This window comes from Pipistrellus hanaki (assembly GCF_964339955.1).
Source record: "Pipistrellus hanaki genome assembly, contig: scaffold_24, whole genome shotgun sequence".
NCBI classification, from domain to species: domain Eukaryota; kingdom Metazoa; phylum Chordata; class Mammalia; order Chiroptera; family Vespertilionidae; genus Pipistrellus; species Pipistrellus hanaki.
Window position 1 is genome coordinate 6,446,861 of NW_028182302.1, and position 22,193 is coordinate 6,469,053.

Here is a 22,193-nt window from a genome sequence, read left to right on the forward strand (position 1 = left end):
GCTGGCATAGGTTACCTGAGGCTACTCACTGCTGAGTGACAGCAGGCCTCAGAGGGGAGACCAGAGCCACTGTGTGCGGTGAGCGAGACAGCTTCTGCGGTAAGCTCTTCCACAGACACCCCCTGACACCACCTGAGGACCAGAGGAGGACGCGCTGCTGTCTCCCAGGTCTGCGGCCAAGTGAGGGGAGAGGGGCCTGTGTCCGGAACGCGGGTGCCCGGTGACCAGAGTTCTAGATTCCGTTCTGTCCTGTGACTGAGCAAGTGACATCAAGTGTGCAAGGTGCCGAGGCCTGTATGCTTTCCTTTAGGCAGGCTTACCTGCAGACCCCTCAGGGCTTTGGACCCCCAGCCTACCTGCACACCCCCCCCGCCCCCCCACCCCCCCGCCCCCCCCACCACTCCCCCACACACACACACCGCCCCAGCCCCCCACAAACACTCCAACTTTTCCAACTCAGCTTTCCCCGACGGCACGGGACTGCTCCCCGTCCTCGCCACCAGGGTCCCGGCGTTCAGGAGAGAGCAGAGTTGGACCTGTGTCTGCCTGATGGGCTGAGTGTCCTGGCAAAGCCATTGTGTCCTCCTGGGCCTTCCCGGGGACCCTACGGACACACGAGGGAGGGATGATGCGAGAAACCATTTTCTGGAGACCTGGGCAGGCGTCTCTGACTGACAACCCGCCAGCCCTGCGGGCGGTGGGACGTGTGCCTGATGGGATGCAGACGCTGGGAGGCGACCAAAGTCCAAGACGGGCTTGGCTGCGGCCTGAACGGCCACTTCAAACAGACAGGCCCGGCTCTCAGCACCCACCGCGATCCTGGCCCTGTCCCAGCGCTCTGGGCCCCCTTGAGAAGTGTCCACCCGTACCCTTCGTAGGTCCATAGGTCCGAGGGAGAAACCAAGGCAAGGGAGAGGTGTGAGCGCCGGTCCGAGCCACCTGACCTTCCGCGGTCTCCCGGGACATGTGGCATCAGGCCTCGGGCTTGCCCTGGGCCTCCGCGGTGGGCGGCCTCCGCCGGCACCGGCCCTGGCCCCTGCCTTGGCACGTGCCCTTGTTTGGGCCACCACTAAGCCTTTCCCCACTGACTGGCTTCCCCACAAGCAGAGGCTGCCCTGGGGATGTGAAGAGGAGGAGGAACCCCTAGGGGAGCCCGGTTGGGGAGGGCACCCCCTGCCGGCTACCCGGCACATCGCACCCCCACGGGCGGAGGGCGCTGGGCGGGCGGGCGCGCGCTGCCCTCTGCCACCTCGCCTCTCCCTGAAGGTCAGAAGGGAGGCGGGCGGGCGGGCGGCAGCTGAGGGCTCAGCAGGGAGAGATGTGGTCCCTGCGAGAGGGCGGGCAGGGCGGAGGGTGGAGGGCGCTGAGGGCGCTGAGGGCGCTGAGGGCGCTGAGGGAGCTGAGCCCCAGGCCAGCCTGGGGGTGGCCCCGGCGTGAGCTCTTGAGGCTCCCGGAGGCCGGCTCCCACGTCTACGGCCATACCACCCTGAACGCGCCCGATCTCGTCTGATCTCGGAAGCTAAGCAGGGTCGGGCCTGGTTAGTACTTGGATGGGAGACCGCCTGGGAATACCGGGTGCTGTAGGCTTTTGCTGTGGCTTTTGCTTTGGCTCGGGGGAGCAGCCGCACTTTTGCAGCCAGCCCCAGCCTCCCTTCGGCGGCCTGCGTGGCTGGGTCGGGGGAACCCCCCTTCGGAACTCAGCCCCCCGCCCCGGGTCTGGGCGCGCGCACGCGCTCGCGCGCACACACACACACACACACACACACACACACACACACACCCCGCGCCCCGTCCGCCCTCCAAAGTTAGGAAAAGGGCGGGCGCTCGCTCGCTCGCTCGCTCGCTCGCTCCCGCCTTCCACGCCGCAGCACCCCGCCATCGCAGGCTCGCGTGTGCCCCATTCTCCCGCACAGCTGGAAGCCCCCGGCGCTCCTGGGGACTGGGGGGTGCGGTGGGGAGCAACAGGGATGAGTCTGACACACTGACAGGGGCTGAACGGGCTCCAGCGGGTTTGGCGCAGTGGACCGAGCGCAGGCCTGTGGAGGGAAGGGTCGCGGCTTCCATTGGGCTCAAGGGCACTTACCGCCCTTGCAGGCTGGATCCCTCCCTGCCCCCCTCAGGGCGCCTGCGGGAGGCAACCAATCCAAGTGTCTCCCTCACATCCATGTTTCTCTCTGCCTCTCCGGGGCCTCTTCCACAAGCCCTGAGAATCAATGGAAATAAACCCTGCCAGAGGATTCAGATAGATGATTGAATGAATGAATGAATGAATGAGGAACAGCTGCACACTCTAGTGGAAATCTGACAGACATCTGGCTCTCCTTGGTCATCTTCATCCCATGGGCACACAGCGCCCTCCGTACCCACCCTCAACTCTGGGCCCACTCTGACTGCCCGGGTCCGGTCTCTAGGAAGAAGTTGGACTGGTCCAGCTGAGTCTCCCCGGGGGGAGCTCTGAGAGGCAACGCCTGGAGTCCGGGCCCTTAGCCAAAACTGCCTGGGTCTGCCCCCGGCAGGAAAACCCCCCGTAAAGCCATTTCCCCTCATCTGGTGGCGCACAGGGTTGTCTGAATAGACTTGCAGCCACGAAGGAATGAAATGACCCGGGGACGCCTAGGATTTCCACAGGGTAGGGGCGCTTGGGCCCCAGCACTCACTTCCCCTTGTGCCCACCAGGACCTCCCCTAGCAAACCAGCCCTCCTGCAGTCTCTTCCACTCCAGCACACACTGCCACAGGCACACGCACACGCACACGCACACGCACACGCACACGCACACGCACACGCACACGCACGCACACAGTGGCAAGGACGGATCGGATGCCCCCAAGTGCTCCTGGCTGCGGCCTCCCTGGGATTGGCCTGCGCTAGGCTGGCATAGGTTACCTGAGGCTACTCACTGCTGAGTGACAGCAGGCCTCAGAGGGGAGACCAGAGCCACTGTGTGCGGTGAGCGAGACAGCTTCTGCGGTAAGCTCTTCCACAGACACCCCCTGACACCACCTGAGGACCAGAGGAGGACGCGCTGCTGTCTCCCAGGTCTGCGGCCAAGTGAGGGGAGAGGGGCCTGTGTCCGGAACGCGGGTGCCCGGTGACCAGAGTTCTAGATTCCGTTCTGTCCTGTGACTGAGCAAGTGACATCAAGTGTGCAAGGTGCCGAGGCCTGTATGCTTTCCTTTAGGCAGGCTTACCTGCAGACCCCTCAGGGCTTTGGACCCCCAGCCTACCTGCACACCCCCCCCGCCCCCCCACCCCCCCGCCCCCCTCACCACTCCCCCACACACACACACCGCCCCAGCCCCCCACAAACACTCCAACTTTTCCAACTCAGCTTTCCCCGACGGCACGGGACTGCTCCCCGTCCTCGCCACCAGGGTCCCGGCGTTCAGGAGAGAGCAGAGTTGGACCTGTGTCTGCCTGATGGGCTGAGTGTCCTGGCAAAGCCATTGTGTCCTCCTGGGCCTTCCCGGGGACCCTACGGACACACGAGGGAGGGATGATGCGAGAAACCATTTTCTGGAGACCTGGGCAGGCGTCTCTGACTGACAACCCGCCAGCCCTGCGGGCGGTGGGACGTGTGCCTGATGGGATGCAGACGCTGGGAGGCGACCAAAGTCCAAGACGGGCTTGGCTGCGGCCTGAACGGCCACTTCAAACAGACAGGCCCGGCTCTCAGCACCCACCGCGATCCTGGCCCTGTCCCAGCGCTCTGGGCCCCCTTGAGAAGTGTCCACCCGTACCCTTCGTAGGTCCATAGGTCCGAGGGAGAAACCAAGGCAAGGGAGAGGTGTGAGCGCCGGTCCGAGCCACCTGACCTTCCGCGGTCTCCCGGGACATGTGGCATCAGGCCTCGGGCTTGCCCTGGGCCTCCGCGGTGGGCGGCCTCCGCCGGCACCGGCCCTGGCCCCTGCCTTGGCACGTGCCCTTGTTTGGGCCACCACTAAGCCTTTCCCCACTGACTGGCTTCCCCACAAGCAGAGGCTGCCCTGGGGATGTGAAGAGGAGGAGGAACCCCTAGGGGAGCCCGGTTGGGGAGGGCACCCCCTGCCGGCTACCCGGCACATCGCACCCCCACGGGCGGAGGGCGCTGGGCGGGCGGGCGCGCGCTGCCCTCTGCCACCTCGCCTCTCCCTGAAGGTCAGAAGGGAGGCGGGCGGGCGGGCGGCAGCTGAGGGCTCAGCAGGGAGAGATGTGGTCCCTGCGAGAGGGCGGGCAGGGCGGAGGGTGGAGGGCGCTGAGGGCGCTGAGGGCGCTGAGGGCGCTGAGGGAGCTGAGCCCCAGGCCAGCCTGGGGGTGGCCCCGGCGTGAGCTCTTGAGGCTCCCGGAGGCCGGCTCCCACGTCTACGGCCATACCACCCTGAACGCGCCCGATCTCGTCTGATCTCGGAAGCTAAGCAGGGTCGGGCCTGGTTAGTACTTGGATGGGAGACCGCCTGGGAATACCGGGTGCTGTAGGCTTTTGCTGTGGCTTTTGCTTTGGCTCGGGGGAGCAGCCGCACTTTTGCAGCCAGCCCCAGCCTCCCTTCGGCGGCCTGCGTGGCTGGGTCGGGGGAACCCCCCTTCGGAACTCAGCCCCCCGCCCCGGGACTGGGCGCGCGCACGCGCTCGCGCACACACACACACACACACACACACACACACACCCCGCGCCCCGTCCGCCCTCCAAAGTTAGGAAAAGGGCGCTCGCTCGCTCCCGCCTTCCACGCCGCAGCACCCCGCCATCGCAGGCTCGCGTGTGCCCCATTCTCCCGCACAGCTGGAAGCCCCCGGCGCTCCTGGGGACTGGGGGGTGCGGTGGGGAGCAACAGGGATGAGTCTGACACACTGACAGGGGCTGAACGGGCTCCAGCGGGTTTGGCGCAGTGGACCGAGCGCAGGCCTGTGGAGGGAAGGGTCGCGGCTTCCATTGGGCTCAAGGGCACTTACCGCCCTTGCAGGCTGGATCCCTCCCTGCCCCCCTCAGGGCGCCTGCGGGAGGCAACCAATCCAAGTGTCTCCCTCACATCCATGTTTCTCTCTGCCTCTCCGGGGCCTCTTCCACAAGCCCTGAGAATCAATGGAAATAAACCCTGCCAGAGGATTCAGATAGATGATTGAATGAATGAATGAATGAATGAATGAGGAACAGCTGCACACTCTAGTGGAAATCTGACAGACATCTGGCTCTCCTTGGTCATCTTCATCCCATGGGCACACAGCGCCCTCCGTACCCACCCTCAACTCTGGGCCCACTCTGACTGCCCGGGTCCGGTCTCTAGGAAGAAGTTGGACTGGTCCAGCTGAGTCTCCCCGGGGGGAGCTCTGAGAGGCAACGCCTGGAGTCCGGGCCCTTAGCCAAAACTGCCTGGGTCTGCCCCCGGCAGGAAAACCCCCCGTAAAGCCATTTCCCCTCATCTGGTGGCGCACAGGGTTGTCTGAATAGACTTGCAGCCACGAAGGAATGAAATGACCCGGGGACGCCTAGGATTTCCACAGGGTAGGGGCGCTTGGGCCCCAGCACTCACTTCCCCTTGTGCCCACCAGGACCTCCCCTAGCAAACCAGCCCTCCTGCAGTCTCTTCCACTCCAGCACACACTGCCACAGGCACACGCACACGCACACGCACACGCACACGCACGCACACAGTGGCAAGGACGGATCGGATGCCCCCAAGTGCTCCTGGCTGCGGCCTCCCTGGGATTGGCCTGCGCTAGGCTGGCATAGGTTACCTGAGGCTACTCACTGCTGAGTGACAGCAGGCCTCAGAGGGGAGACCAGAGCCACTGTGTGCGGTGAGCGAGACAGCTTCTGCGGTAAGCTCTTCCACAGACACCCCCTGACACCACCTGAGGACCAGAGGAGGACGCGCTGCTGTCTCCCAGGTCTGCGGCCAAGTGAGGGGAGAGGGGCCTGTGTCCGGAACGCGGGTGCCCGGTGACCAGAGTTCTAGATTCCGTTCTGTCCTGTGACTGAGCAAGTGACATCAAGTGTGCAAGGTGCCGAGGCCTGTATGCTTTCCTTTAGGCAGGCTTACCTGCAGACCCCTCAGGGCTTTGGACCCCCAGCCTACCTGCACACCCCCCCCGCCCCCCCACCCCCCCCACCCCCCCACCACTCCCCCCCACACACACACCGCCCCAGCCCCCCACAAACACTCCAACTTTTCCAACTCAGCTTTCCCCGACGGCACGGGACTGCTCCCCGTCCTCGCCACCAGGGTCCCGGCGTTCAGGAGAGAGCAGAGTTGGACCTGTGTCTGCCTGATGGGCTGAGTGTCCTGGCAAAGCCATTGTGTCCTCCTGGGCCTTCCCGGGGACCCTACGGACACACGAGGGAGGGATGATGCGAGAAACCATTTTCTGGAGACCTGGGCAGGCGTCTCTGACTGACAACCCGCCAGCCCTGCGGGCGGTGGGACGTGTGCCTGATGGGATGCAGACGCTGGGAGGCGACCAAAGTCCAAGACGGGCTTGGCTGCGGCCTGAACGGCCACTTCAAACAGACAGGCCCGGCTCTCAGCACCCACCGCGATCCTGGCCCTGTCCCAGCGCTCTGGGCCCCCTTGAGAAGTGTCCACCCGTACCCTTCGTAGGTCCATAGGTCCGAGGGAGAAACCAAGGCAAGGGAGAGGTGTGAGCGCCGGTCCGAGCCACCTGACCTTCCGCGGTCTCCCGGGACATGTGGCATCAGGCCTCGGGCTTGCCCTGGGCCTCCGCGGTGGGCGGCCTCCGCCGGCACCGGCCCTGGCCCCTGCCTTGGCACGTGCCCTTGTTTGGGCCACCACTAAGCCTTTCCCCACTGACTGGCTTCCCCACAAGCAGAGGCTGCCCTGGGGATGTGAAGAGGAGGAGGAACCCCTAGGGGAGCCCGGTTGGGGAGGGCACCCCCTGCCGGCTACCCGGCACATCGCACCCCCACGGGCGGAGGGCGCTGGGCGGGCGGGCGCGCGCTGCCCTCTGCCACCTCGCCTCTCCCTGAAGGTCAGAAGGGAGGCGGGCGGGCGGGCGGCAGCTGAGGGCTCAGCAGGGAGAGATGTGGTCCCTGCGAGAGGGCGGGCAGGGCGGAGGGTGGAGGGCGCTGAGGGCGCTGAGGGCGCTGAGGGCGCTGAGGGCGCTGAGCCCCAGGCCAGCCTGGGGGTGGCCCCGGCGTGAGCTCTTGAGGCTCCCGGAGGCCGGCTCCCACGTCTACGGCCATACCACCCTGAACGCGCCCGATCTCGTCTGATCTCGGAAGCTAAGCAGGGTCGGGCCTGGTTAGTACTTGGATGGGAGACCGCCTGGGAATACCGGGTGCTGTAGGCTTTTGCTGTGGCTTTTGCTTTGGCTCGGGGGAGCAGCCGCACTTTTGCAGCCAGCCCCAGCCTCCCTTCGGCGGCCTGCGTGGCTGGGTCGGGGGAACCCCCCTTCGGAACTCAGCCCCCCGCCCCGGGTCTGGGCGCGCGCACGCGCTCGCGCGCACACACACACACACACACACACACACACACACCCCGCGCCCCGTCCGCCCTCCAAAGTTAGGAAAAGGGCGGGCGCTCGCTCGCTCGCTCCCGCCTTCCACGCCGCAGCACCCCGCCATCGCAGGCTCGCGTGTGCCCCATTCTCCCGCACAGCTGGAAGCCCCCGGCGCTCCTGGGGACTGGGGGGTGCGGTGGGGAGCAACAGGGATGAGTCTGACACACTGACAGGGGCTGAACGGGCTCCAGCGGGTTTGGCGCAGTGGACCGAGCGTAGGCCTGTGGAGGGAAGGGTCGCGGCTTCCACTGGGCTCAAGGGCACTTACCGCCCTTGCAGGCTGGATCCCTCCCTGCCCCCCTCAGGGCGCCTGCGGGAGGCAACCAATCCAAGTGTCTCCCTCACATCCATGTTTCTCTCTGCCTCTCCGGGGCCTCTTCCACAAGCCCTGAGAATCAATGGAAATAAACCCTGCCAGAGGATTCAGATAGATGATTGAATGAATGAATGAATGAATGAGGAACAGCTGCACACTCTAGTGGAAATCTGACAGACATCTGGCTCTCCTTGGTCATCTTCATCCCATGGGCACACAGCGCCCTCCGTACCCACCCTCAACTCTGGGCCCACTCTGACTGCCCGGGTCCGGTCTCTAGGAAGAAGTTGGACTGGTCCAGCTGAGTCTCCCCGGGGGGAGCTCTGAGAGGCAACGCCTGGAGTCCGGGCCCTTAGCCAAAACTGCCTGGGTCTGCCCCCGGCAGGAAAACCCCCCGTAAAGCCATTTCCCCTCATCTGGTGGCGCACAGGGTTGTCTGAATAGACTTGCAGCCACGAAGGAATGAAATGAGCCGGGGACGCCTAGGATTTCCACAGGGTAGGGGCGCTTGGGCCCCAGCACTCACTTCCCCTTGTGCCCACCAGGACCTCCCCTAGCAAACCAGCCCTCCTGCAGTCTCTTCCACTCCAGCACACACTGCCACAGGCACACGCACACGCACACGCACACGCACACGCACACGCACACGCACACGCACGCACACAGTGGCAAGGACGGATCGGATGCCCCCAAGTGCTCCTGGCTGCGGCCTCCCTGGGATTGGCCTGCGCTAGGCTGGCATAGGTTACCTGAGGCTACTCACTGCTGAGTGACAGCAGGCCTCAGAGGGGAGACCAGAGCCACTGTGTGCGGTGAGCGAGACAGCTTCTGCGGTAAGCTCTTCCACAGACACCCCCTGACACCACCTGAGGACCAGAGGAGGACGCGCTGCTGTCTCCCAGGTCTGCGGCCAAGTGAGGGGAGAGGGGCCTGTGTCCGGAACGCGGGTGCCCGGTGACCAGAGTTCTAGATTCCGTTCTGTCCTGTGACTGAGCAAGTGACATCAAGTGTGCAAGGTGCCGAGGCCTGTATGCTTTCCTTTAGGCAGGCTTACCTGCAGACCCCTCAGGGCTTTGGACCCCCAGCCTACCTGCACACCCCCCCCGCCCCCCCACCCCCCCCACCCCCCCCACCACTCCCCCCCACACACACACCGCCCCAGCCCCCCACAAACACTCCAACTTTTCCAACTCAGCTTTCCCCGACGGCACGGGACTGCTCCCCGTCCTCGCCACCAGGGTCCCGGCGTTCAGGAGAGAGCAGAGTTGGACCTGTGTCTGCCTGATGGGCTGAGTGTCCTGGCAAAGCCATTGTGTCCTCCTGGGCCTTCCCGGGGACCCTACGGACACACGAGGGAGGGATGATGCGAGAAACCATTTTCTGGAGACCTGGGCAGGCGTCTCTGACTGACAACCCGCCAGCCCTGCGGGCGGTGGGACGTGTGCCTGATGGGATGCAGACGCTGGGAGGCGACCAAAGTCCAAGACGGGCTTGGCTGCGGCCTGAACGGCCACTTCAAACAGACAGGCCCGGCTCTCAGCACCCACCGCGATCCTGGCCCTGTCCCAGCGCTCTGGGCCCCCTTGAGAAGTGTCCACCCGTACCCTTCGTAGGTCCATAGGTCCGAGGGAGAAACCAAGGCAAGGGAGAGGTGTGAGCGCCGGTCCGAGCCACCTGACCTTCCGCGGTCTCCCGGGACATGTGGCATCAGGCCTCGGGCTTGCCCTGGGCCTCCGCGGTGGGCGGCCTCCGCCGGCACCGGCCCTGGCCCCTGCCTTGGCACGTGCCCTTGTTTGGGCCACCACTAAGCCTTTCCCCACTGACTGGCTTCCCCACAAGCAGAGGCTGCCCTGGGGATGTGAAGAGGAGGAGGAACCCCTAGGGGAGCCCGGTTGGGGAGGGCACCCCCTGCCGGCTACCCGGCACATCGCACCCCCACGGGCGGAGGGCGCTGGGCGGGCGGGCGCGCGCTGCCCTCTGCCACCTCGCCTCTCCCTGAAGGTCAGAAGGGAGGCGGGCGGGCGGGCGGCAGCTGAGGGCTCAGCAGGGAGAGATGTGGTCCCTGCGAGAGGGCGGGCAGGGCGGAGGGTGGAGGGCGCTGAGGGCGCTGAGGGCGCTGAGGGCGCTGAGGGCGCTGAGCCCCAGGCCAGCCTGGGGGTGGCCCCGGCGTGAGCTCTTGAGGCTCCCGGAGGCCGGCTCCCACGTCTACGGCCATACCACCCTGAACGCGCCCGATCTCGTCTGATCTCGGAAGCTAAGCAGGGTCGGGCCTGGTTAGTACTTGGATGGGAGACCGCCTGGGAATACCGGGTGCTGTAGGCTTTTGCTGTGGCTTTTGCTTTGGCTCGGGGGAGCAGCCGCACTTTTGCAGCCAGCCCCAGCCTCCCTTCGGCGGCCTGCGTGGCTGGGTCGGGGGAACCCCCCTTCGGAACTCAGCCCCCCGCCCCGGGTCTGGGCGCGCGCACGCGCTCGCGCGCACACACACACACACACACACACCCCGCGCCCCGTCCGCCCTCCAAAGTTAGGAAAAGGGCGGGCGCTCGCTCGCTCGCTCGCTCGCTCGCTCCCGCCTTCCACGCCGCAGCACCCCGCCATCGCAGGCTCGCGTGTGCCCCATTCTCCCGCACAGCTGGAAGCCCCCGGCGCTCCTGGGGACTGGGGGGTGCGGTGGGGAGCAACAGGGATGAGTCTGACACACTGACAGGGGCTGAACGGGCTCCAGCGGGTTTGGCGCAGTGGACCGAGCGCAGGCCTGTGGAGGGAAGGGTCGCGGCTTCCACTGGGCTCAAGGGCACTTACCGCCCTTGCAGGCTGGATCCCTCCCTGCCCCCCTCAGGGCGCCTGCGGGAGGCAACCAATCCAAGTGTCTCCCTCACATCCATGTTTCTCTCTGCCTCTCCGGGGCCTCTTCCACAAGCCCTGAGAATCAATGGAAATAAACCCTGCCAGAGGATTCAGATAGATGATTGAATGAATGAATGAATGAATGAGGAACAGCTGCACACTCTAGTGGAAATCTGACAGACATCTGGCTCTCCTTGGTCATCTTCATCCCATGGGCACACAGCGCCCTCCGTACCCACCCTCAACTCTGGGCCCACTCTGACTGCCCGGGTCCGGTCTCTAGGAAGAAGTTGGACTGGTCCAGCTGAGTCTCCCCGGGGGGAGCTCTGAGAGGCAACGCCTGGAGTCCGGGCCCTTAGCCAAAACTGCCTGGGTCTGCCCCCGGCAGGAAAACCCCCCGTAAAGCCATTTCCCCTCATCTGGTGGCGCACAGGGTTGTCTGAATAGACTTGCAGCCACGAAGGAATGAAATGAGCCGGGGACGCCTAGGATTTCCACAGGGTAGGGGCGCTTGGGCCCCAGCACTCACTTCCCCTTGTGCCCACCAGGACCTCCCCTAGCAAACCAGCCCTCCTGCAGTCTCTTCCACTCCAGCACACACTGCCACAGGCACACGCACACGCACACGCACACGCACACGCACACGCACACGCACACGCACGCACACAGTGGCAAGGACGGATCGGATGCCCCCAAGTGCTCCTGGCTGCGGCCTCCCTGGGATTGGCCTGCGCTAGGCTGGCATAGGTTACCTGAGGCTACTCACTGCTGAGTGACAGCAGGCCTCAGAGGGGAGACCAGAGCCACTGTGTGCGGTGAGCGAGACAGCTTCTGCGGTAAGCTCTTCCACAGACACCCCCTGACACCACCTGAGGACCAGAGGAGGACGCGCTGCTGTCTCCCAGGTCTGCGGCCAAGTGAGGGGAGAGGGGCCTGTGTCCGGAACGCGGGTGCCCGGTGACCAGAGTTCTAGATTCCGTTCTGTCCTGTGACTGAGCAAGTGACATCAAGTGTGCAAGGTGCCGAGGCCTGTATGCTTTCCTTTAGGCAGGCTTACCTGCAGACCCCTCAGGGCTTTGGACCCCCAGCCTACCTGCACACCCCCCCACCCCCCCACCCCCCCACCCCCCCCACCACTCCCCCCCACACACACACCGCCCCAGCCCCCCACAAACACTCCAACTTTTCCAACTCAGCTTTCCCCGACGGCACGGGACTGCTCCCCGTCCTCGCCACCAGGGTCCCGGCGTTCAGGAGAGAGCAGAGTTGGACCTGTGTCTGCCTGATGGGCTGAGTGTCCTGGCAAAGCCATTGTGTCCTCCTGGGCCTTCCCGGGGACCCTACGGACACACGAGGGAGGGATGATGCGAGAAACCATTTTCTGGAGACCTGGGCAGGCGTCTCTGACTGACAACCCGCCAGCCCTGCGGGCGGTGGGACGTGTGCCTGATGGGATGCAGACGCTGGGAGGCGACCAAAGTCCAAGACGGGCTTGGCTGCGGCCTGAACGGCCACTTCAAACAGACAGGCCCGGCTCTCAGCACCCACCGCGATCCTGGCCCTGTCCCAGCGCTCTGGGCCCCCTTGAGAAGTGTCCACCCGTACCCTTCGTAGGTCCATAGGTCCGAGGGAGAAACCAAGGCAAGGGAGAGGTGTGAGCGCCGGTCCGAGCCACCTGACCTTCCGCGGTCTCCCGGGACATGTGGCATCAGGCCTCGGGCTTGCCCTGGGCCTCCGCGGTGGGCGGCCTCCGCCGGCACCGGCCCTGGCCCCTGCCTTGGCACGTGCCCTTGTTTGGGCCACCACTAAGCCTTTCCCCACTGACTGGCTTCCCCACAAGCAGAGGCTGCCCTGGGGATGTGAAGAGGAGGAGGAACCCCTAGGGGAGCCCGGTTGGGGAGGGCACCCCCTGCCGGCTACCCGGCACATCGCACCCCCACGGGCGGAGGGCGCTGGGCGGGCGGGCGCGCGCTGCCCTCTGCCACCTCGCCTCTCCCTGAAGGTCAGAAGGGAGGCGGGCGGGCGGGCGGCAGCTGAGGGCTCAGCAGGGAGAGATGTGGTCCCTGCGAGAGGGCGGGCAGGGCGGAGGGTGGAGGGCGCTGAGGGCGCTGAGGGCGCTGAGGGCGCTGAGGGCGCTGAGCCCCAGGCCAGCCTGGGGGTGGCCCCGGCGTGAGCTCTTGAGGCTCCCGGAGGCCGGCTCCCACGTCTACGGCCATACCACCCTGAACGCGCCCGATCTCGTCTGATCTCGGAAGCTAAGCAGGGTCGGGCCTGGTTAGTACTTGGATGGGAGACCGCCTGGGAATACCGGGTGCTGTAGGCTTTTGCTGTGGCTTTTGCTTTGGCTCGGGGGAGCAGCCGCACTTTTGCAGCCAGCCCCAGCCTCCCTTCGGCGGCCTGCGTGGCTGGGTCGGGGGAACCCCCCTTCGGAACTCAGCCCCCCGCCCCGGGTCTGGGCGCGCGCACGCGCTCGCGCGCACACACACACACACACACACACCCCGCGCCCCGTCCGCCCTCCAAAGTTAGGAAAAGGGCGGGCGCTCGCTCGCTCGCTCGCTCGCTCGCTCCCGCCTTCCACGCCGCAGCACCCCGCCATCGCAGGCTCGCGTGTGCCCCATTCTCCCGCACAGCTGGAAGCCCCCGGCGCTCCTGGGGACTGGGGGGTGCGGTGGGGAGCAACAGGGATGAGTCTGACACACTGACAGGGGCTGAACGGGCTCCAGCGGGTTTGGCGCAGTGGACCGAGCGCAGGCCTGTGGAGGGAAGGGTCGCGGCTTCCACTGGGCTCAAGGGCACTTACCGCCCTTGCAGGCTGGATCCCTCCCTGCCCCCCTCAGGGCGCCTGCGGGAGGCAACCAATCCAAGTGTCTCCCTCACATCCATGTTTCTCTCTGCCTCTCCGGGGCCTCTTCCACAAGCCCTGAGAATCAATGGAAATAAACCCTGCCAGAGGATTCAGATAGATGATTGAATGAATGAATGAATGAATGAGGAACAGCTGCACACTCTAGTGGAAATCTGACAGACATCTGGCTCTCCTTGGTCATCTTCATCCCATGGGCACACAGCGCCCTCCGTACCCACCCTCAACTCTGGGCCCACTCTGACTGCCCGGGTCCGGTCTCTAGGAAGAAGTTGGACTGGTCCAGCTGAGTCTCCCCGGGGGGAGCTCTGAGAGGCAACGCCTGGAGTCCGGGCCCTTAGCCAAAACTGCCTGGGTCTGCCCCCGGCAGGAAAACCCCCCGTAAAGCCATTTCCCCTCATCTGGTGGCGCACAGGGTTGTCTGAATAGACTTGCAGCCACGAAGGAATGAAATGAGCCGGGGACGCCTAGGATTTCCACAGGGTAGGGGCGCTTGGGCCCCAGCACTCACTTCCCCTTGTGCCCACCAGGACCTCCCCTAGCAAACCAGCCCTCCTGCAGTCTCTTCCACTCCAGCACACACTGCCACAGGCACACGCACACGCACACGCACACGCACACGCACACGCACACGCACACGCACGCACACAGTGGCAAGGACGGATCGGATGCCCCCAAGTGCTCCTGGCTGCGGCCTCCCTGGGATTGGCCTGCGCTAGGCTGGCATAGGTTACCTGAGGCTACTCACTGCTGAGTGACAGCAGGCCTCAGAGGGGAGACCAGAGCCACTGTGTGCGGTGAGCGAGACAGCTTCTGCGGTAAGCTCTTCCACAGACACCCCCTGACACCACCTGAGGACCAGAGGAGGACGCGCTGCTGTCTCCCAGGTCTGCGGCCAAGTGAGGGGAGAGGGGCCTGTGTCCGGAACGCGGGTGCCCGGTGACCAGAGTTCTAGATTCCGTTCTGTCCTGTGACTGAGCAAGTGACATCAAGTGTGCAAGGTGCCGAGGCCTGTATGCTTTCCTTTAGGCAGGCTTACCTGCAGACCCCTCAGGGCTTTGGACCCCCAGCCTACCTGCACACCCCCCCCGCCCCCCCACCCCCCCACCCCCCCCACCACTCCCCCCCACACACACACCGCCCCAGCCCCCCACAAACACTCCAACTTTTCCAACTCAGCTTTCCCCGACGGCACGGGACTGCTCCCCGTCCTCGCCACCAGGGTCCCGGCGTTCAGGAGAGAGCAGAGTTGGACCTGTGTCTGCCTGATGGGCTGAGTGTCCTGGCAAAGCCATTGTGTCCTCCTGGGCCTTCCCGGGGACCCTACGGACACACGAGGGAGGGATGATGCGAGAAACCATTTTCTGGAGACCTGGGCAGGCGTCTCTGACTGACAACCCGCCAGCCCTGCGGGCGGTGGGACGTGTGCCTGATGGGATGCAGACGCTGGGAGGCGACCAAAGTCCAAGACGGGCTTGGCTGCGGCCTGAACGGCCACTTCAAACAGACAGGCCCGGCTCTCAGCACCCACCGCGATCCTGGCCCTGTCCCAGCGCTCTGGGCCCCCTTGAGAAGTGTCCACCCGTACCCTTCGTAGGTCCATAGGTCCGAGGGAGAAACCAAGGCAAGGGAGAGGTGTGAGCGCCGGTCCGAGCCACCTGACCTTCCGCGGTCTCCCGGGACATGTGGCATCAGGCCTCGGGCTTGCCCTGGGCCTCCGCGGTGGGCGGCCTCCGCCGGCACCGGCCCTGGCCCCTGCCTTGGCACGTGCCCTTGTTTGGGCCACCACTAAGCCTTTCCCCACTGACTGGCTTCCCCACAAGCAGAGGCTGCCCTGGGGATGTGAAGAGGAGGAGGAACCCCTAGGGGAGCCCGGTTGGGGAGGGCACCCCCTGCCGGCTACCCGGCACATCGCACCCCCACGGGCGGAGGGCGCTGGGCGGGCGGGCGCGCGCTGCCCTCTGCCACCTCGCCTCTCCCTGAAGGTCAGAAGGGAGGCGGGCGGGCGGGCGGCAGCTGAGGGCTCAGCAGGGAGAGATGTGGTCCCTGCGAGAGGGCGGGCAGGGCGGAGGGTGGAGGGCGCTGAGGGCGCTGAGGGCGCTGAGGGCGCTGAGGGCGCTGAGCCCCAGGCCAGCCTGGGGGTGGCCCCGGCGTGAGCTCTTGAGGCTCCCGGAGGCCGGCTCCCACGTCTACGGCCATACCACCCTGAACGCGCCCGATCTCGTCTGATCTCGGAAGCTAAGCAGGGTCGGGCCTGGTTAGTACTTGGATGGGAGACCGCCTGGGAATACCGGGTGCTGTAGGCTTTTGCTGTGGCTTTTGCTTTGGCTCGGGGGAGCAGCCGCACTTTTGCAGCCAGCCCCAGCCTCCCTTCGGCGGCCTGCGTGGCTGGGTCGGGGGAACCCCCCTTCGGAACTCAGCCCCCCGCCCCGGGTCTGGGCGCGCGCACGCGCTCGCGCGCACACACACACACACACACACACACACACACACCCCGCGCCCCGTCCGCCCTCCAAAGTTAGGAAAAGGGCGGGCGCTCGCTCGCTCGCTCGCTCGCTCGCTCCCGCCTTCCACGCCGCAGCACCCCGCCATCGCAGGCTCGCGTGTGCCCCATTCTCCCGCACAGCTGGAAGCCCCCGGCGCTCCTGGGGACTGGGGGGTGCGGTGGGGAGCAACAGGGATGAGTCTGACACACTGACAGGGGCTGAACGGGCTCCAGCGGGTTTGGCGCAGTGGACCGAGCGTAGGCCTGTGGAGGGAAGGGTCGCGGCTTCCACTGGGCTCAAGGGCACTTACCGCCCTTGCAGGCTGGATCCCTCCCTGCCCCCCTCAGGGCGCCTGCGGGAGGCAACCAATCCAAGTGTCTCCCTCACATCCATGTTTCTCTCTGCCTCTCCGGGGCCTCTTCCACAAGCCCTGAGAATCAATGGAAATAAACCCTGCCAGAGGATTCAGATAGATGATTGAATGAATGAATGAATGAATGAGGAACAGCTGCACACTCTAGTGGAAATCTGACAGACATCTGGCTCTCCTTGGTCATCTTCATCCCATGGGCACACAGCGCCCTCCGTACCCACCCTCAACTCTGGGCCCACTCTGACTGCCCGGGTCCGGTCTCTAGGAAGAAGTTGGACTGGTCCAGCTGAGTCTCCCCGGGGGGAGCTCTGAGAGGCAACGCCTGGAGTCCGGGCCCTTAGCCAAAACTGCCTGGGTCTGCCCCCGGCAGGAAAACCCCCCGTAAAGCCATTTCCCCTCATCTGGTGGCGCACAGGGTTGTCTGAATAGACTTGCAGCCACGAAGGAATGAAATGAGCCGGGGACGCCTAGGATTTCCACAGGGTAGGGGCGCTTGGGCCCCAGCACTCACTTCCCCTTGTGCCCACCAGGACCTCCCCTAGCAAACCAGCCCTCCTGCAGTCTCTTCCACTCCAGCACACACTGCCACAGGCACACGCACACGCACACGCACACGCACACGCACACGCACGCACACAGTGGCAAGGACGGATCGGATGCCCCCAAGTGCTCCTGGCTGCGGCCTCCCTGGGATTGGCCTGCGCTAGGCTGGCATAGGTTACCTGAGGCTACTCACTGCTGAGTGACAGCAGGCCTCAGAGGGGAGACCAGAGCCACTGTGTGCGGTGAGCGAGACAGCTTCTGCGGTAAGCTCTTCCACAGACACCCCCTGACACCACCTGAGGACCAGAGGAGGACGCGCTGCTGTCTCCCAGGTCTGCGGCCAAGTGAGGGGAGAGGGGCCTGTGTCCGGAACGCGGGTGCCCGGTGACCAGAGTTCTAGATTCCGTGCTGTCCTGTGACTGAGCAAGTGACATCAAGTGTGCAAGGTGCCGAGGCCTGTATGCTTTCCTTTAGGCAGGCTTACCTGCAGACCCCTCAGGGCTTTGGACCCCCAGCCTACCTGCACACCCCCCCACCCCCCCACCCCCCACCCCCCCCACCACTCCCCCCCACACACACACCGCCCCAGCCCCCCACAAACACTCCAACTTTTCCAACTCAGCTTTCCCCGACGGCACGGGACTGCTCCCCGTCCTCGCCACCAGGGTCCCGGCGTTCAGGAGAGAGCAGAGTTGGACCTGTGTCTGCCTGATGGGCTGAGTGTCCTGGCAAAGCCATTGTGTCCTCCTGGGCCTTCCCGGGGACCCTACGGACACACGAGGGAGGGATGATGCGAGAAACCATTTTCTGGAGACCTGGGCAGGCGTCTCTGACTGACAACCCGCCAGCCCTGCGGGCGGTGGGACGTGTGCCTGATGGGATGCAGACGCTGGGAGGCGACCAAAGTCCAAGACGGGCTTGGCTGCGGCCTGAACGGCCACTTCAAACAGACAGGCCCGGCTCTCAGCACCCACCGCGATCCTGGCCCTGTCCCAGCGCTCTGGGCCCCCTTGAGAAGTGTCCACCCGTACCCTTCGTAGGTCCATAGGTCCGAGGGAGAAACCAAGGCAAGGGAGAGGTGTGAGCGCCGGTCCGAGCCACCTGACCTTCCGCGGTCTCCCGGGACATGTGGCATCAGGCCTCGGGCTTGCCCTGGGCCTCCGCGGTGGGCGGCCTCCGCCGGCACCGGCCCTGGCCCCTGCCTTGGCACGTGCCCTTGTTTGGGCCACCACTAAGCCTTTCCCCACTGACTGGCTTCCCCACAAGCAGAGGCTGCCCTGGGGATGTGAAGAGGAGGAGGAACCCCTAGGGGAGCCCGGTTGGGGAGGGCACCCCCTGCCGGCTACCCGGCACATCGCACCCCCACGGGCGGAGGGCGCTGGGCGGGCGGGCGCGCGCTGCCCTCTGCCACCTCGCCTCTCCCTGAAGGTCAGAAGGGAGGCGGGCGGGCGGGCGGCAGCTGAGGGCTCAGCAGGGAGAGATGTGGTCCCTGCGAGAGGGCGGGCAGGGCGGAGGGTGGAGGGCGCTGAGGGCGCTGAGGGCGCTGAGGGCGCTGAGGGCGCTGAGCCCCAGGCCAGCCTGGGGGTGGCCCCGGCGTGAGCTCTTGAGGCTCCCGGAGGCCGGCTCCCACGTCTACGGCCATACCACCCTGAACGCGCCCGATCTCGTCTGATCTCGGAAGCTAAGCAGGGTCGGGCCTGGTTAGTACTTGGATGGGAGACCGCCTGGGAATACCGGGTGCTGTAGGCTTTTGCTGTGGCTTTTGCTTTGGCTCGGGGGAGCAGCCGCACTTTTGCAGCCAGCCCCAGCCTCCCTTCGGCGGCCTGCGTGGCTGGGTCGGGGGAACCCCCCTTCGGAACTCAGCCCCCCGCCCCGGGTCTGGGCGCGCGCACGCGCTCGCGCGCACACACACACACACACACACACACACACACACCCCGCGCCCCGTCCGCCCTCCAAAGTTAGGAAAAGGGCGGGCGCTCGCTCGCTCGCTCGCTCGCTCGCTCCCGCCTTCCACGCCGCAGCACCCCGCCATCGCAGGCTCGCGTGTGCCCCATTCTCCCGCACAGCTGGAAGCCCCCGGCGCTCCTGGGGACTGGGGGGTGCGGTGGGGAGCAACAGGGATGAGTCTGACACACTGACAGGGGCTGAACGGGCTCCAGCGGGTTTGGCGCAGTGGACCGAGCGCAGGCCTGTGGAGGGAAGGGTCGCGGCTTCCACTGGGCTCAAGGGCACTTACCGCCCTTGCAGGCTGGATCCCTCCCTGCCCCCCTCAGGGCGCCTGCGGGAGGCAACCAATCCAAGTGTCTCCCTCACATCCATGTTTCTCTCTGCCTCTCCGGGGCCTCTTCCACAAGCCCTGAGAATCAATGGAAATAAACCCTGCCAGAGGATTCAGATAGATGATTGAATGAATGAATGAATGAATGAGGAACAGCTGCACACTCTAGTGGAAATCTGACAGACATCTGGCTCTCCTTGGTCATCTTCATCCCATGGGCACACAGCGCCCTCCGTACCCACCCTCAACTCTGGGCCCACTCTGACTGCCCGGGTCCGGTCTCTAGGAAGAAGTTGGACTGGTCCAGCTGAGTCTCCCCGGGGGGAGCTCTGAGAGGCAACGCCTGGAGTCCGGGCCCTTAGCCAAAACTGCCTGGGTCTGCCCCCGGCAGGAAAACCCCCCGTAAAGCCATTTCCCCTCATCTGGTGGCGCACAGGGTTGTCTGAATAGACTTGCAGCCACGAAGGAATGAAATGACCCGGGGACGCCTAGGATTTCCACAGGGTAGGGGCGCTTGGGCCCCAGCACTCACTTCCCCTTGTGCCCACCAGGACCTCCCCTAGCAAACCAGCCCTCCTGCAGTCTCTTCCACTCCAGCACACACTGCCACAGGCACACGCACACGCACACGCACACGCACACGCACACGCACACGCACACGCACGCACACAGTGGCAAGGACGGATCGGATGCCCCCAAGTGCTCCTGGCTGCGGCCTCCCTGGGATTGGCCTGCGCTAGGCTGGCATAGGTTACCTGAGGCTACTCACTGCTGAGTGACAGCAGGCCTCAGAGGGGAGACCAGAGCCACTGTGTGCGGTGAGCGAGACAGCTTCTGCGGTAAGCTCTTCCACAGACACCCCCTGACACCACCTGAGGACCAGAGGAGGACGCGCTGCTGTCTCCCAGGTCTGCGGCCAAGTGAGGGGAGAGGGGCCTGTGTCCGGAACGCGGGTGCCCGGTGACCAGAGTTCTAGATTCCGTTCTGTCCTGTGACTGAGCAAGTGACATCAAGTGTGCAAGGTGCCGAGGCCTGTATGCTTTCCTTTAGGCAGGCTTACCTGCAGACCCCTCAGGGCTTTGGACCCCCAGCCTACCTGCACACCCCCCCCGCCCCCCCACCCCCCCCACCCCCCCCACCACTCCCCCACACACACACACCGCCCCAGCCCCCCACAAACACTCCAACTTTTCCAACTCAGCTTTCCCCGACGGCACGGGACTGCTCCCCGTCCTCGCCACCAGGGTCCCGGCGTTCAGGAGAGAGCAGAGTTGGACCTGTGTCTGCCTGATGGGCTGAGTGTCCTGGCAAAGCCATTGTGTCCTCCTGGGCCTTCCCGGGGACCCTACGGACACACGAGGGAGGGATGATGCGAGAAACCATTTTCTGGAGACCTGGGCAGGCGTCTCTGACTGACAACCCGCCAGCCCTGCGGGCGGTGGGACGTGTGCCTGATGGGATGCAGACGCTGGGAGGCGACCAAAGTCCAAGACGGGCTTGGCTGCGGCCTGAACGGCCACTTCAAACAGACAGGCCCGGCTCTCAGCACCCACCGCGATCCTGGCCCTGTCCCAGCGCTCTGGGCCCCCTTGAGAAGTGTCCACCCGTACCCTTCGTAGGTCCATAGGTCCGAGGGAGAAACCAAGGCAAGGGAGAGGTGTGAGCGCCGGTCCGAGCCACCTGACCTTCCGCGGTCTCCCGGGACATGTGGCATCAGGCCTCGGGCTTGCCCTGGGCCTCCGCGGTGGGCGGCCTCCGCCGGCACCGGCCCTGGCCCCTGCCTTGGCACGTGCCCTTGTTTGGGCCACCACTAAGCCTTTCCCCACTGACTGGCTTCCCCACAAGCAGAGGCTGCCCTGGGGATGTGAAGAGGAGGAGGAACCCCTAGGGGAGCCCGGTTGGGGAGGGCACCCCCTGCCGGCTACCCGGCACATCGCACCCCCACGGGCGGAGGGCGCTGGGCGGGCGGGCGCGCGCTGCCCTCTGCCACCTCGCCTCTCCCTGAAGGTCAGAAGGGAGGCGGGCGGGCGGGCGGCAGCTGAGGGCTCAGCAGGGAGAGATGTGGTCCCTGCGAGAGGGCGGGCAGGGCGGAGGGTGGAGGGCGCTGAGGGCGCTGAGGGCGCTGAGGGCGCTGAGGGCGCTGAGCCCCAGGCCAGCCTGGGGGTGGCCCCGGCGTGAGCTCTTGAGGCTCCCGGAGGCCGGCTCCCACGTCTACGGCCATACCACCCTGAACGCGCCCGATCTCGTCTGATCTCGGAAGCTAAGCAGGGTCGGGCCTGGTTAGTACTTGGATGGGAGACCGCCTGGGAATACCGGGTGCTGTAGGCTTTTGCTGTGGCTTTTGCTTTGGCTCGGGGGAGCAGCCGCACTTTTGCAGCCAGCCCCAGCCTCCCTTCGGCGGCCTGCGTGGCTGGGTCGGGGGAACCCCCCTTCGGAACTCAGCCCCCCGCCCCGGGTCTGGGCGCGCGCACGCGCTCGCGCGCACACACACACACACACACACACACACACACACCCCGCGCCCCGTCCGCCCTCCAAAGTTAGGAAAAGGGCGGGCGCTCGCTCGCTCGCTCGCTCGCTCGCTCCCGCCTTCCACGCCGCAGCACCCCGCCATCGCAGGCTCGCGTGTGCCCCATTCTCCCGCACAGCTGGAAGCCCCCGGCGCTCCTGGGGACTGGGGGGTGCGGTGGGGAGCAACAGGGATGAGTCTGACACACTGACAGGGGCTGAACGGGCTCCAGCGGGTTTGGCGCAGTGGACCGAGCGTAGGCCTGTGGAGGGAAGGGTCGCGGCTTCCACTGGGCTCAAGGGCACTTACCGCCCTTGCAGGCTGGATCCCTCCCTGCCCCCCTCAGGGCGCCTGCGGGAGGCAACCAATCCAAGTGTCTCCCTCACATCCATGTTTCTCTCTGCCTCTCCGGGGCCTCTTCCACAAGCCCTGAGAATCAATGGAAATAAACCCTGCCAGAGGATTCAGATAGATGATTGAA